The sequence below is a fragment of the Pseudophryne corroboree genome, unplaced genomic scaffold (genome assembly GCF_028390025.1).
Source record: "Pseudophryne corroboree isolate aPseCor3 unplaced genomic scaffold, aPseCor3.hap2 scaffold_1663, whole genome shotgun sequence".
NCBI lineage: Eukaryota > Metazoa > Chordata > Amphibia > Anura > Myobatrachidae > Pseudophryne > Pseudophryne corroboree.
This window is the reverse complement of record NW_026968299.1, coordinates 58,022-73,220: the sequence shown is the minus strand read 5'-3', so window position 1 is coordinate 73,220 and position 15,199 is coordinate 58,022. Positions and strand designations below refer to the sequence as shown.

General features: G+C 49.3%; 1 protein-coding gene across 3 annotated transcripts in view; it reads right to left on the bottom strand.

The window, feature by feature from the left end:
• Positions 1-15,199, bottom strand: part of LOC135001670 (oocyte zinc finger protein XlCOF6-like) — a 47,022-nt gene that overhangs the window by 20,472 nt on the left and 11,351 nt on the right. For all 3 annotated transcript variants that reach the window (XM_063951599.1, XM_063951602.1, XM_063951600.1), the window contains exon 2: positions 340-531. The gene's annotated coding sequence lies outside the window, so the exon portion shown is untranslated. The remainder of the gene's footprint in view (positions 1-339; positions 532-15,199) is intronic.

Below are 15,199 nucleotides of genomic sequence, written 5' to 3'. Positions count from 1 at the left end.
AGCAGTCACCTCTCCAGTCATCACCCAGACACGACCCCCGGTGTTACTATATAATGTCCCATTCCCAGCAGTCACCTCTCCAGTCATCACCCAGACACATCCCCTGGTGTTACTGTATAATGTTCCATTTCCAGCAGTCACCTGTCCAGTCATCACCCAGACACATCCCCTGGTGTTACTGTATAATGTCCCATTCCCAGCAGTCACCTCTCCAGTCATCACCCAGACACATCCCCTGGTGTTACTGTATAATGTCCCATTCCCAGCAGTCACCTCTCCAGTCATCACCCAGACACATCCCCCGGTGTTACTGTATAATGTCCCATTCCCAGCAGTCACCTCTCCAGTCAGCAGCTGAATGATCTTGTTGGTGAGTTCCAGGATCTTCTGGTCACTGTGCCTCTCATGTATCAGTGAGTGAGGTGGAGGCACCGTGATGGGGCTCTTAGTTCTGCTCAGTCCACGTGACACACGGCTATGGCTGCTGGGTGTCTCACACTCACCAGATGTCTTCTTTACTACTGTGCAACCCTGCAAAATGGGGGAGACATCAATATCACTGTAAATACTGACAGATCCCCTCACCTACCCGGTCATGTCCCTGTATTATAACTATAGATATAAGTGACGTCACTGTGACACTCCCAGATCCCCTCACCTCCCCAGTCATGTCCCTGTATTATTACTATAGATATAAGTGATGTCACTGTGATGCTCCCAGATCCCCTCAACTCCCCAGTCATGTCCCTGTATTATTACTGTAGATAGGGCTAACAGACCAGGGTGACATAGAAGCGGAAGACTGAGTGCGGATAAGAGGGTTAGGAGGACAATTGGCTGGGGTTTGCGAAGAAGTGGGCCTTGAGAGCCCATTTGAAGTTTTGTAGAGAGGTGGAGAGTGAGATGGGGAGAGCACGTGCAAAAATAGGTAGGACTGGGAGGAGGTAATCAGTTGACAGGATAAGGCCCCCAATTCTGAGACACACCTAGCAGAAGCCAGGGCCAGTAACATCACCGTCTTCCACGTGAGGTACTTGTCTTCTACCATCACCAGAGGTTCAAACCAGGAGGACTGTAGAAAACGTAACATAACATCTAGATCCCAAGGTGCCATAGGGGGCACAAATGGAGGTTGTATATGAAGCACCCCTTGCAAGAAGGTCTGAATTTCTGGCAAGAGAGACAACTTCTTCTTGAAGAAGATGGAAAGAACTGAAATATGGACCTTAATGGATCCCAGACATAAGCCCTTATCCACTCCAGCCTGCAGGAAACACAGGAACCTTCCTAAGTGGAATTCCGAAGAGGGATATGTGCGTTCTTCGCACCAAGAGACATATCTCTGCAAGATATGATGATAGTGTTTTGACATCACAGGTTTTCTGGTTTGTACCATAGTGGCAATTACCTTTTTGGAAAGCCCTTTGTGAGCTAGGATGTTCCGCTCAACTTCCATGCCATCAAACTAAGCTGCCGGGTAGACGAACGGTCCGTGTTGAAGAAGAAGATCCCTTCTTAGTGGTAGAGGCCAAGGTGTCACGATCCGGGTATCTGGACGCCATTACTTACCCTTCAGATGCCTCCTAAGGCTGGCTCAGCGTTCCAGGACCGGATTACGCTGTTCCTGAGTTTCCACATGCAGAATGTCAGAGTGGTGATTTCATCAGCCGCGGCCTCCGCTGTGCCCGCGTGGTTAAATGTGCGCTTGTCAGTCTGGCGTCTCCTGTCTCCTGTGGCCGGCGTCGCCATTACTGTTTCAATTCTCACATGGATTACAAACCAAACTTCCCTCCAAGTGTCTGCATGGGCGCAGCCATCTTGGATTTTGTCATCTGATCATTTCCACCAATCTGCTGTCTGTATTGTTGATTTGCATAATTGCCTAGCCAACCCCTTCCTTGCTGCAGGTATAAATAAGCTGTGCCTGAGCAAGGAAGGCGTCAGTGCTTTGGTTGTCTAACCTAGTTCCAGTTTGTCTCTCTCCTGTGGTTGTCTTCCAGGTTCCAGCTCCTGTCTCCAGACTTCTGCTATAGAGACCCGCACCAGCATTCCATCTGCGGTGTAGCCTGACTCTCCGATCCATTCTGGACTCACCTGTTTCCAGCTAAAACAATCACCTGCTTCCAGCCCAGCTTCCAGCAGTGTACAGCTTCTCTTAAAGGGCCGGTGTCCTTTCTGCAGTTTACCACTCTCCACCGGTATTATTATTTCACCGCTCTCAAACTCCAAACTTCATTATCAATCACCTGCTTCCAGCCCAGCTACCAGCAGTGTACAGCTTCTCTTAAAGGGCCGGTGTCCTTTCTGCAGTTTACCACTCTCCACCGGTATTATTATTTCACAGCTCTCAAACAATCACCTGCTTCCAGCCCAGCTTCCAGCAGTGTACAGCTTCTCTTAAAGGGCCGGTGTCCTTTTCTGCAGTTTACCACTCTCCACCGGTATTATTATTTCACCGCTCTCAAACTCCAAACTTCATTATTATTTCATCGCTCTCAAGTTCGTTTATTATTTAACTGGTCCCAGCCAGTATCCACTCCGTATCAACAACAGTCTGGTTCCAGCCAGTATCCACAGCAGCCGTTTTATCTTCAGCAGCCCAGCCTTTCCTGGAACACCGGCTGGTACGATCCTGGGTTCTCTCCATTGCTACAGTCAGGCCTGGAAAGGACTTTCCAACTAGAAGATTATAAGAACTGTCTCACACTACCAGTGCCTGTGGCCCTTGCCACCCTGTAGTACCCAGGAATTGTATTTATCCTCTGTTGACTTTTGTTTCCTTTTACTGCTGCTGTGTTACGGAGTTTGTCATAATAAACATCATTGACTTTTATCCTGGTTGTCGTGGTCACGCCTTCGGGCAGTTATTCTACATGTTACTTACATGTCTAGGGGTCTGATACAACCTCCCAGTTTCCGTTACATCTCAGCCCCTACAACTGAGGCTGCCTCCCGTCAGCTCAGGCCCTCAGTTGTGACAGTAAGCACTGACCAAATGAATCCAGCCGGAGACCAGGATCAAGCGGCCAGGCCGATGCAAGAACTGGCAGCCCGACTTGAACATCAGGAGGCTGCACAGGGCCACATCATCCGCTGTCTCCAGGATCTCTCTACACGGCTGGATGGGATTCAAACGACCCTCCGTGGACCTGGCACGTCCGGTGCGTCCACTACAGTGACACCAGCTGTAACCCCACCCACCTTACCCATTTCCAGTCCACATCTTCATCTTCCAACGCCAGCAAAATTTGATGGATCTCCAAGGTTCTGCAGGGGATTTCTCAATCAATGTGAAATCCACTTTGAGCTTCTACCTGGCAATTTCTTCAGTGACCGTACCAAAATTGCCTATATCATCTCCCTTCTCAGTGGCTCAGCCCTTGACTGGGCATCACCTTTATGGGAGAAGTCTGATCCCCTGCTATCCTCCTATACTGACTTTGTAGCTACATTCAGGCGCATCTTCAACGAGCCAGGCCGGGTAACATCTGCTTCATCTGAGATTCTCCGTTTACGCCAGGAAACACGTACTGTGGGACAGTATCTTATACAGTTTAAAATCCTGGCATCCGAACTGGCATGGAACGACGAGGCCCTGTATGCTGCATTCTGGCATGGCTTATCTGAACGCATCAAGGATGAGTTAGCTACCAGAGACTTGCCCTCTAAGTTGGATGAGCTAATTTCTCTTTGCACGAAGGTTGATCTACGTTTCAGAGAGAGAGCAACCGAGCGAGGAAGATCATCTACTCCTAAATCTTCTGCTCCTCCTCCTCGTCAACCATCTCCATCCAAGGATGAGCCTATGCAAATTAGTCGTTCCCGTCTATCTCCCGCTGAGCGCCGAAGACGTCTCTCTGAGTCTCTCTGTCTCTACTGTGCAGCTCCGTCGCACACTATCAATGCCTGTCCCAAACGTCCGGGAAACTCCAGATCCTAGCTCGCCAAGGAGAGGGCCGGCTAGGAGTAATGATCTCCTCTCCATCTCCTCATGACTGTAACCTCCCAGTGTCGCTCCAAATTGCTCAACGTTACAGGAACGTCATTGCCCTCCTTGATTCCGGAGCAGCTGGGAATTTCATAACCGAAGCTTATGTTAAACGGTGGTCCCTACCCACCGAGAGACTGTCCTCGTCCATCTCTTTGACTGCCGTGGATGGCAGCAAGATTTTTGACGCAGTCATTTCCTTAAGGACTCTTCCAGTTCGTCTGAGAGTGGGAGTTCTTCATTCTGAGTATATTTCTTTTTTAGTGATTCCAAGAGCCACACATCCAGTGGTTTTAGGCCTTCCATGGCTCCGTCTCCACAACCCATCAATTGACTGGACGACTACGCAAATACTGGCATGGGGTCCCTCCTGTGCTGAGACTTGTTTAGCCAAAGTTCTTCCTGTTTGTTCTTCCTTCCCCAGGTCATCTGATGTTCCGCCTCCTCCATATCAAGACTTCACGGATGTGTTCAGTAAAGCCTCTGCTGATATCCTTCCTCCTCATAGAGAATGGGACTGCCCAATCGACCTCATTCCAGGGAAGGTTCCACCGCGAGGCCGAACTTATCCGTTGTCTCTGCCTGAGACACACTCCATGGAAGAGTACATCAAAGAGAACCTGGCGAAGGGTTTCATCCGACCATCTTCTTCTCCAGCCGGCGCAGGCTTCTTCTTCGTTAAGAAGAAAGACAGTGGTCTGCGTCCGTGCATCGACTACAGAGGTCTGAACGACATTACCGTCAAGAACCGATATCCTTTACCCCTGATTACCGAGCTCTTTGATAGAGTTAGTGGTGCAACCATTTTCACAAAGCTGGACTTGAGGGGTGCCTACAATCTCATCCGAATCCATGAGGGTGACGAGTGGAAGACCGCCTTTAACACCCGTGACGGACATTATGAGTACCTCGTCATGCCCTTCGGATTGAGCAACGCTCCAGCAGTCTTCCAGCACTTCGTGAATGAGATCTTCAGGGACATCTTGTACCGCCATGTCGTGGTTTATCTAGATGACATCCTCATCTTTGCTAATAATCTCGAAAAAAGAGGTTCTTTCCCGTCTCCGTGTCAATCACCTCTATTGTAAATTGGAGAAGTGTGTGTTTGAAGTTAAAACCATTCCGTTTCTAGGTTACATTGTGTCCAGTTCCGGACTAGAGATGGATCCTGAGAAACTCCAAGCAATCCAGAATTGGCATATACCCTTAAGCCTCAAAAGGGGTCCAGAGGTTCTTAGGGTTCGCCAATTATTATAGAAAATTTATACGAGACTTTTCCACCATTGTGGCGCCTATCACTGCATTAACCAAGAAAGGTGCTAATCCGTCCAAGTGGTCCGAGGAAGCTACACAGGCCTTTCACCTTCTGAAGCAACGGTTCATCTCTGCACCAGTTCTGAAACAGCCCGACACCGACTCTCCTTTTATCTTAGAGGTAGATGCCTCCTCCGTTGGAGTAGGAGCAGTGTTATCCCAGAGGGCCAAAGATGGACATCTACATCCTTGCAGTTTCTTCTCCCGGAAGTTCTCCCCAGCTGAGCGCAACTATGCCATTGGCGATCAGGAGTTGCTAGCCATCAAGCTCTCTCTGGAGGAGTGGAAATACCTGTTGGAGGGAGCTTCCCACTCAATCACCATACTTACCGACCACAAAAATCTTTTATATCTCAAAGGCGCACAATGTCTGAATCCTCGTCAGGCCAGATGGGCACTTTTCTTCTCTAGGTTTGACTTTAAACTCCAGTTCTGTCCGGGTTCTCAGAATCGTAAGGCCGATGCCCTTTCCCGCTCATGGGAGCAAGAAAATGAGTCCGAGTCTGCAGACAAGCATCCTATTATTAATCCGTTGGCATTCTCCACGGTAGGGATGGACTCTACGCCTCCACCAGGGAAAAGTTTTGTTAAGCCAGTTCTAAGGAAGAAGCTCATGCATTGGGCCCATGCTTCCCGTTTTGCTGGACATACAGGCATTCAGAAAACCCTTGAATTTATTTCTAGGTCCTACTGGTGGCCAACTCTGAAGAAGGACGTTATGGAATTTATTGCCTCCTGCCCAAAGTGTGCCCAACACAAAGTCTCCCGCCAGTCGCCTGCGGGGCAACTGGTTCCATTATCTGTTCCCCGTCGACCATGGACCCATTTGTCGATGGACTTTGTTTCCGATCTACCTATCTGCAACAAGTTTAATACCATCTGGGTGGTAGTTGACCGGTTCACCAAGATGGCACATTTCATCCCTCTCACTGGTCTTCCGTCAGCTTCCAAGTTGGCTCAAGTGTTTATACAAGAGATCTTCCGACTTCACGGTCTTCCTGAAGAGATCATCTCGGATCGCGGAGTACAATTTGTAGCCAAATTTTGGCGAAGTTTGTGTCAAGCCCTCCAAGTCAAGTTAAAGTTTTCCACGGCTTACCATCCTCAGACCAATGGTCAAACCGAGAGGGTGAATCAGGACTTGGAGGCCTTCCTCCGTATATATGTGTCTTCCTCTCAAGATGACTGGGTTCAACTCCTTCCTTGGGCCGAATTCAGCCACAACAATCAATACCATTCCTCATCTTCTTCTACACCATTCTTCATTAATTATGGATTCCACCCTAAAGTCCCAGAATTCCAACCGCTTCCCGCAACTTCTGTTCCAGCAGTGGATGTCACCTTGCGTCAGTTTTCAAATAACTGGAGGAACGTCCGCGCAGCCCTGCTTAAAGCCTCATTCAGGTATAAGAAGTTTGCCGATAGGAAGCGTAGAGCGGTTCCTGCTCTCAAGGTGGGTGATCGTGTGTGGTTGTCCACGAAGAATTTGAGGTTGAGAGTTCCCAGCATGAAATTTGCACCTCGCTACATCGGACCCTTCAAGATTGAACAAGTCATCAATCCTGTTGCCTACAGGTTACAGTTACCATCCTTCTTGAAAATACCCAGGACATTTCATGTTTCTTTGTTGAAACCGCTGATCCTGAATCGGTTTCATTCCGCACTTCCTCCAGCTCCCAAAGTTCAGACTCAACGGGGAGTCGAGTACAAGGTGGCCAAGATTTTGGACTCACGTTTCCGTTACGGTCAGTTACAATACCTCATTGACTGGAAGGGCTATGGTCCTGAAGAACGCTCTTGGACCAATGCCTCAGACGTCCATGCTCCTGCCTTGGTCCGAAATTTCCACGCAAAGTTTCCTTTAAAGCCTAGGAAGTGTCCTGGGGCCACTCCTAAAGGGGGGGGGGGGTGCTGTCACGATCCGGGTATCTGGACACCATTACTTACCCTTCAGATGCCTCCTAAGGCTGGCTCAGCGTTCCAGGACCGGATTCCGCTGTTCCTGAGTTTCCACATGCAGAATGTCAGAGTGGTGATTTCATCAGCCGCGGCCTCCGCTGTGCCCGCGTGGTTAAATGTGCGCTTGTCAGTCTGGCGTCTCCTGTCTCCTGTGGCCGGCGTCGCCATTACTGTTTCAATTCTCACATGGATTACAAACCAAACTTCCCTCCAAGTGTCTGCATGGGCGCAGCCATCTTGGATTTTGTCATCTGATCATTTCCACCAATCTGCTGTCTGTATTGTTGATTTGCATAATTGCCTAGCCAACCCCTTCCTTGCTGCAGGTATAAATAAGCTGTGCCTGAGCAAGGAAGGCGTCAGTGCTTTGCTTGTCTAACCTAGTTCCAGTTTGTCTCTCTCCTGTGGTTGTCTTCCAGGTTCCAGCTCCTGTCTCCAGACTTCTGCTATAGAGACCCGCACCAGCATTCCATCTGCGGTGTAGCCTGACTCTCCGATCCATTCTGGACTCACCTGTTTCCAGATAAAACAATCACCTGCTTCCAGCCCAGCTTCCAGCAGTGTACAGCTTCTCTTAAAGGGCCGGTGTCCTTTTCTGCAGTTTACCACTCTGCACCTGTATTATTATTTCACCGCTCTCAAACAATCACCTGCTTCCAGCCCAGCTTCCAGCAGTGTACAGCTTCTCTTAAAGGGCCGGTGTCCTTTTCTGCAGTTTACCACTCTCCACCGGTATTATTATTTCACCGCTCTCAAACTCCAAACTTCATTATTATTTCATCGCTCTCAAGTTCGTTTATTATTTAACTGGTCCCAGCCAGTATCCACTCCGTATCAACAACAGTCTGGTTCCAGCCAGTATCCACAGCAGCCGTTTTATCTTCAGCAGCCCAGCCTTTCCTGGAGCACCGGCTGGTACGATCCTGGGTTCTCTCCATTGCTACAGTCAGGCCTGGTAAGGACTTTCCAACTTGAAGATTATAAGAACTGTCTCACACTACCAGTGCCTGTGGCCCTTGCCACCCTGTAGTACCCAGGAATTGTATTTATCCTCTGTTGACTTTTATGTTTCCTTTTACTGCTGCTGTGTTACGGAGTTTGTCATAATAAACATAATTGACTTTTATCCTGGTTGTCGCGGTCACGCCTTCGGGCAGTTATTCTACATGTTACTTACATGTCTAGGGGTCTGATACAACCTCCCAGGTTCCGTTACATCTCAGCCCCTACAACTGAGGCTGCCTCCCGTCAGCTCAGGCCCTCAGTTGTGACACAAGGGTCCTGAACAGACATGTCCAGAAGAGCCGTGTTCCATGCTCTTCAGGACCAATCCAGGGCAATCAAGATTGCTTCAGCTCTTTGATGTCTGATCCGCTTGAGGAAACAGGTAGACCAGCTGGTAAGGCCAAAGCGAAGTCAGCGCATACACTGCATTCGCCTGAGGGTCCATGGTCCGTGAGCAATAGCAGCAAACCTTCTTGTTGAGATGAGAGGCCATCAAGTCGATCTGTGGGCAACCCCACCTGTGGATGTTCAGTTGGAACACCTGCGGGTGTAGTCCCCACTCCCTCAGGTGGAGGTCGTGGCGGCTTAGGAGGTCCGCCTCCCAGTTCTCCACTCCCGGAATGAAGATTGCGGACAGCGCTCTTGCATGTTTTCTGCCCAGAGGAGTATTCTTGACACTTCTCGCATGCCTGCCCTGCTTTTTGTCCCTCCTTGTCGATTGATGTACGCCACTGCCAAAGCGTTGTCCGACTGCACCTGGATTGCCTGTTGCCTTAGTAGAGGAGACGCCTGAAGCAGAGACGTTCTGGATAGCCCGAAGTTCCAGAATGTTGATTGGAAGCAGGGCCTCCTGGGCAGACCACCTGCCCTGGAACTGTGCCCCTTGGGTGACAGCTCCCCATCCTCATAGACTTGCATCTGTTGTGAGGAGGATCCAGTCCTGAATCCCAAAGTTCCAGCCTTCCAAGAGGTTGGAAGACTGTGTCCACCACAGGAGTGAAATCCTGGCCTGGGGTGACAGCCGAATCATCCGGTGCACCTGAAGATGGGAACCGGACCATTTATTCAGGATGTCCAATTGGAAGGGTCTTGCATGGAACCTTCCGTACTGTATCGCCTCGTAGGAGGCCACCATCTTTACCAACAATTTTATGCAAAGATCAACGGACACTCGAGCAGGTCTGAAGACCATGCATACCATTTCTTGGAGTGCTCTCGACTTGTCAACTGGGAGGAATACTTTCTATGCTACAGTATCCAGTAGCATGCCCAGAAACAGGAGCCGCGGAGACGGTTCCAGGTGGGACTTCTGTAGATTAAGGATCCACCCGTGGTGAGACAGGCATTGGATAGTGCGATCTATGTGGAGTAATAGAAGCTCCCTTGATCTTGCTTTTATCAGGAGATCGTCCAGGTATGGGATCACATTGACCCCATGGACCCTGAGCTGAAACATCATTTCCACCATCACCTTCGTGAACACCCTTGGAGCTGTAGACAGGCCGAAGGGTAATGCCTAAAATTGGTAATGATCGTTCAGCAGGGCAAACCTCAGAAAGGCCTGATGAGATGACCAAATTGGGACATGTAGATAAGCATCCTTGATTTCCAGGGATACTAGGAACTCCTGTGGTTCCAGGCCTGCGATCACTGCCCTCAGAGATTCAGTCTTGAATCTGAAAACCTTCAGGTAAGGATTCAAGGACTTCAGATTCAGAATGGATCTCACAGACCCATCTGTTTTCGGTACTACAGACTGTAGTAACCCTGTCCTTGTTGCAACAGTGGTACTGGGACAATGACCTGGGACTGTACCAACTTCTCTTTGGCCAGTAGTAGAGTACCACGCATACTTTCCAAAACTGGTAAGCCTGATTTGAAAAATCGTTGGGGAGGAGAACCGTCGAACTCCAGCTTGTAGCCCTGAGAGATAAGGTCCCTTACCCAAGCATCTTGGCAAGAACCGTCCCAGATGTGGCTGAAGTGACGTAACCGAGCTCCCACCACGAGATCCCCCTGGGGTGGGTGTGCACCGTCATGCTGAAGTGTTTGCGGGAGCAGAACTGGTATTCTGGTTCTGAGACCCAGCAACTGCTGGTTTTATAGGTTTTGCCCTAGAGCCTCTCGCTGCATTGGAGGCTCCTCTGGTTCTGGATCGAAATCTGGAGGACCGAAAGGACTGAGTAGATGGTCCCGTTTAGGAACGTCTAGCAGGAGGGGCACCCGAAGGGAGAAATGTGGATTTTCCGGCCGTAGCCTTCGAAATCCAGGTGTCCAGGTCACCTCCAAAGAGCCATTCACCTGTGAAGGAAAGAGATTACACATTACGGTTTGAGTCAGCATCAGCGATCCACTAACGTAACCATATGGCTCTGCGCGCAGACACAGCCATAGCCGTGGTTCTAGCACTAACAGTGCCAATCTCTTTTAAGGAGTCACAGAGGACTCTTGCCGTCTCCTGAATGAGAGTCAGTAAGGCAACAGTGTTGACTAAGGTCATATTACCCGAGAGACCTTCCCTTATTTGACTAACCCAGGAATGGATTGCATGTGTCATCCAGCAACCTGCAATGACTGGCAATTGTGCTACGCCTGCAGCAACGTAAATAGGATTTTAATACCTACCGGTGAATCCTTTTCTCTTAGTCCATAGAGGATGCTGGGGATGCTTCAAGAACCATGGGGTAGGAGACATGGACACACTATAACACTTTGATTGGGTGTGAACTGTCTCCTCCCTCTATGCCCCTCCTCCAGACTCCAGTTATAGGAACTGTGCCCAGGGAGACGGACATTTCGAGGAAAAGGATTTATTTAACGTTTTAAACTAAGGTGAGATACATACCAGCTCACACCACCAACACGCCGTACAACATGGCATTCAACATCAACGCATGCAACGGCATGATTAACAACAGTCACAGACTGACTGAACTCGGCACAACATGTGCGTAACTACAACCAATAACTGCAGATACCCTCTGCACTGGGACGGGTGCCCAGCATCCTCTACGGACTAAGAGACAAGGATTTACCGGTAGGTATTAAAATCCTATTTTCTCATACGTCCTAGAGGATGCTGGGGATGCTTCAAGATCCATGGGGTTTATACCAAAGCTCTAGAATGGGCGGGAGAGTGCGGATGACTCTGCAGCACCAATTGACCAAACAACAGGTCCCCCCCAGCCAGGGTATCAAACTTGTAGAACTTCACAAAGGTGTTTGATCCTGACCAAGTAGCATTTCAGCTGTAATGCCGAGACCCCTCAGGCAGCCGCCCAGGATGAGCCCACCTTCCTGGTAGAATGGGCTTTCACCGACTTCGGTAACGGCAATCCTGCCGTATAATGAGACTGCTGAATCATATTACAGATCCAGCGTGCAATAGTCTGCTTGGAAACAGGAGCCCCAATCTTGTTGGGAGCATACAGGACAAACAGAGCCTCTGTTTTCCTAACTTGAGCTGTTCTGGCGACATAGATTTGCAAAGCTCTGACCAAGGCATCAGTAGCCACTGGAACCACAACAGGCTGGTTCACGTGAAACGAAGAAACCACCTTTGGCAAAAATTGCTGACGAGTTCTCAACTCCGCCCTATCAGAATGGAAGATTAAATAGGGACTTTTGTGCGACAAAGCAGCCAATTCAGATACCCGCCTTGCAGATGCCAAGGCCAACAGCATGGCTACTTTCCAAGTAAGGAATTTGAACTCAACCTTACGCAAAGGTTCAAACCAATGAGATTGCAGGAATTGCAACACCATGTTAAGATCCCATGGTGCCACTGGGGGTACAAAGGGAGGTTGTATGTGCAGTACGCCTTTCACAAAGGTCTGAACTTCTGGAAGGGAGGCCAACTCCTTCTGAAAGAAAATAGATAAGGCCAAAATTTGTACTTTAATGGAGCCTAGCTTTATGCCCTCATCCACACCTGCTTGCAAAAAATGGAGCAACCGCCCCAGCTGAAATTCCTCCGTAGGAGCCTTATTGGATTCACACCAAGACACATATTTTCTTCAAATACGCTGGTAATGCTTTGCCGTTACTTCTTTTCTAGCCTGAAGAAGTGTGGGAATGACTTCACTGGGAATACACTTTCGGGCTAGGATTTGGCGTTCAACCACCACGCCGTCAAACGCAGCTGTGGTAAGTCTTGATACACGCACGTCTCCTGTTGCAACAGGTCCTCATGAACAGGAAGAGGCCAGGGATCTTCTATGAGCAACTCCTGAAGCTCTGGATACCAGGCCCTTCTTGGCAAATCCGGAACAATGAGTATCGCCTGAACCCTTGTTCTTCTTATAATCTTTATCACCTTTGGAATGAGAGGAAGTGGAGGGAACACATATACTGACGGAAACACCCACTGTGTCACTAGGGCGTCCACCGCTATAGCTTAAGGGTCCCTTGACCTGGAACAATATCTCTGAAGTTTCTTGTTGAGGCGTGACACCATCATGTCTACTTGAGGAACTCCCCAATGACTTGTCACTTCTGCAAAGACCTTTCGATGAAGACCCCACTCTCCTGGCTGGAGATCGTGTCTGCTGAGGAAGTCTGCTTCCCAGTTGTGCACACCCGGAATGAAGACTGCTGACAGAGCGCTGGCATGTCTTTCCGCCAAGCGAAGAATCTTCGTGGCCTCGGCCATCGCTGCTCTGCTCCTTGTACCGCCTTGGCAGTTTATGTACGCCACTGCTGTCATGTTGTCTGACTGAATCAAGACAGGCAGACCTCGAAGATGTTCTGCTTGCAGTATGACGTTGTAAATGGCTCTTAATTCCAGAATGTTTATGTGTAGACAAAACTTCTTGGCTCGACCACATTCCCTGAAAGTTTCTTCCCTGTGTGACTGCTCCCCAGCCTCAGAGGCTTGCATCTGTGGTCACTAGGATCCAATCCTGAACCTGCGCCCCTCCAGAAGGTGAGGACTGTGCAGCCACCACAGAAGGGAGATTCTGGTCCTGGGAGATAGAATTATCTTCTGAAGCATGTCCAGGTGAGACCAGGACCATTGGTCCAACAGGGTTCAGTATGGTATGCCGGCAACCAGCATACCAGCACCGGGAGCCCGACTGCCGGCTTACCGACAGTGTGGCGAGCGCAAATGAGCGCCACGCTTTTTTATTCTCCGTCCAGGGGGGTCGTGGACCCCACGAGGGAGAATAAGTGTTGGTATACAGGCTGTCGGGATTCCGGCGTCGGTATACTGTGCGCCGGGATCCCGTCAGTCGGCATACTGAAGACCACCCGGTCCAACAGGTTCCACTGAAACACCCTTGCATGGAACCTGCCATATACGGAATGGCCTCATAGGCCGCCACCATCTTCCCCAGCAACCAAGTGCATTGAAGAACTGACACTTTTGTTAGTTTCAGAAACTGTTTTACCATGTTCTGTAATTCGAGAGCTTTTTCCATTGGAAGAAAAACTGTCTGCAATTCTGTCCAGAATCATACCCAGAAATGAAAGTCGTGTCGTTGGATCCAACTGTTATTTTGGCAAATTTAGGAGCCACCCGTGTTGTTGCAGAATCGTCAGTGAAAGAGACACATTCTTCAACAGTTGCTCCTTGGACCTCGCCTTTATGAGGAGATCGTCCAAGTACAGGATAATTGTGATTGCCTGCTTGCGCAGGAGAAGCATAATTTCCGCCATTACTTTGGTGAAAATCCTCGGAGCTGTGGACTGTTATGCACACCAGTGCCTGCAGGAAAGTACTGGTGTCAGAATTGTTATACACTCCAGTGTCTGCAGGAATGTACTGGTGTTTGAACTGTTATGCAAAACAAATGGACTCACAGACAAACTGGGGAATATGACATAACGTACACAGAAGGTGATAGGGTAACAAAATACACACAAAGTGAACAGAGAAGCCCAGAGGCTAAGGAACTGGGTATCTCCCTTGTATTAGAACTGCTCAGATGGAAAAAGCAAGATGTTGTGTTTTAATACGTAGAGAACCCGAAATGATGTTGCTAAGGGCAACAGCAAAACCCTAAAGGGTTACCAACGGGTGTGGCAGTAAACTCCTTGGTCAGAGATGGAATGATAGACACAAGGAGAGTCTCCACAATCCTAATTCTCACTTGCAGCGCACAGGTTTTAGCTTACTGCCACTAAACTGACCCCTGACACCTAGCACAGTGAGACAGGATTAGACAGGCAAGTCTTAGAATACAGCCGCAAACTTGCTAAGTTCACAGAGTAGTAACAGAACCCCAGCAAGCTAAACGACTGACTCCAGTCTTACTGCTAGGTCTGGATTGGCAGAGTGTAATACCAAATCCCCAGGCCTATTTGCAGTAAGCAACAAACAAATACAAAGCTACACAGTACTGGCTAACTTTCATGAACTGACTAACCAACAAAGATTCAGCAGCATCTGCTTACCCTGAAAAGAGGCCTTATAAAGCAGGTGCTGTCCACGCCCCACTCAGACCTCACAGACTGTGAGCACAAAAACCAGCACCGGATCCCCTGCCGTGCACAGAGCCTATAACCACTGCACAGCAAAAGACCCGAACCGGAGTATCAGCTGCGCTCAGGTTACTCCACTAGCACTTGTCTCCCGGTTGCCATGACGACGTGGCAGCACAGGGCAGGAGACCCTAACAGTACCCCCCCTCTGACGAGGGGTCAAAGAACCCCTACCACCGGGTTTATCAGGGAACTGCGAGAAGAAAGAGCGTATCAGTCTGGGGGCATGAAGATCACAACTGCGCACCCACGACCGCTCCTCCGGGCCATACCCCTTCCAGTGCACCAAAAATGACAGCCGACCCCAAACCACCTTGGAGTCAAGAATCCTTTCAACAACAAACTCCCTCTGGCCACGTATCAGAAGAGGGGAAGGTCTTCCACTGGAAGAAGGATTACTAATCGCCCGTTTTAAAAGGGAACAATGAAATGTTTTATTGATACCCAAAG